Source organism: Geospiza fortis, unplaced genomic scaffold (genome assembly GCF_000277835.1).
Source record: "Geospiza fortis unplaced genomic scaffold, GeoFor_1.0 scaffold443, whole genome shotgun sequence".
Lineage (NCBI taxonomy): Eukaryota > Metazoa > Chordata > Aves > Passeriformes > Thraupidae > Geospiza > Geospiza fortis.
Genome location: NW_005054335.1, coordinates 3,206,949 through 3,207,384, shown reverse-complemented (window position 1 = coordinate 3,207,384; position 436 = coordinate 3,206,949).

The window sequence follows — 436 nt, the reverse complement described above, 5'->3', positions numbered from 1 at the left end:
TAATAATTTCCCCATGTCAAATCTGGTTTACCCATGATAGTATTCAGATCTCTCCATGTCCTTCACTCATGAGTCTTTTGTTTTGTTTTCTCTCTATTGTCCAGTTGTGGAAGGGATTGACAGAGAATCTTTGATGGTTACCTGGTATCCCTGGTAATTATTGTAAAACCTTGATAATTTTTTAAGATCATTTATACCAACCTTATTAACTTAATTAATGCCCAGGGCATTAGTGCATTGTTCTCATCAAACATTGCTTTATTGGTTGCTTTAAGCCCGTTGTGGTGGTGGTGGTGTTAAAGTGTTGTGGATGGCAGTGCCAACCCTCACACTGGACAGGGGAAGCCAGACATGGCTTGACATGGGCACTGCCAAATTTCAGCAGTTTGAAGAGACTTTGTAAAGTAGAGAAGTGAGAGAATTAGGGAAGGGAAAG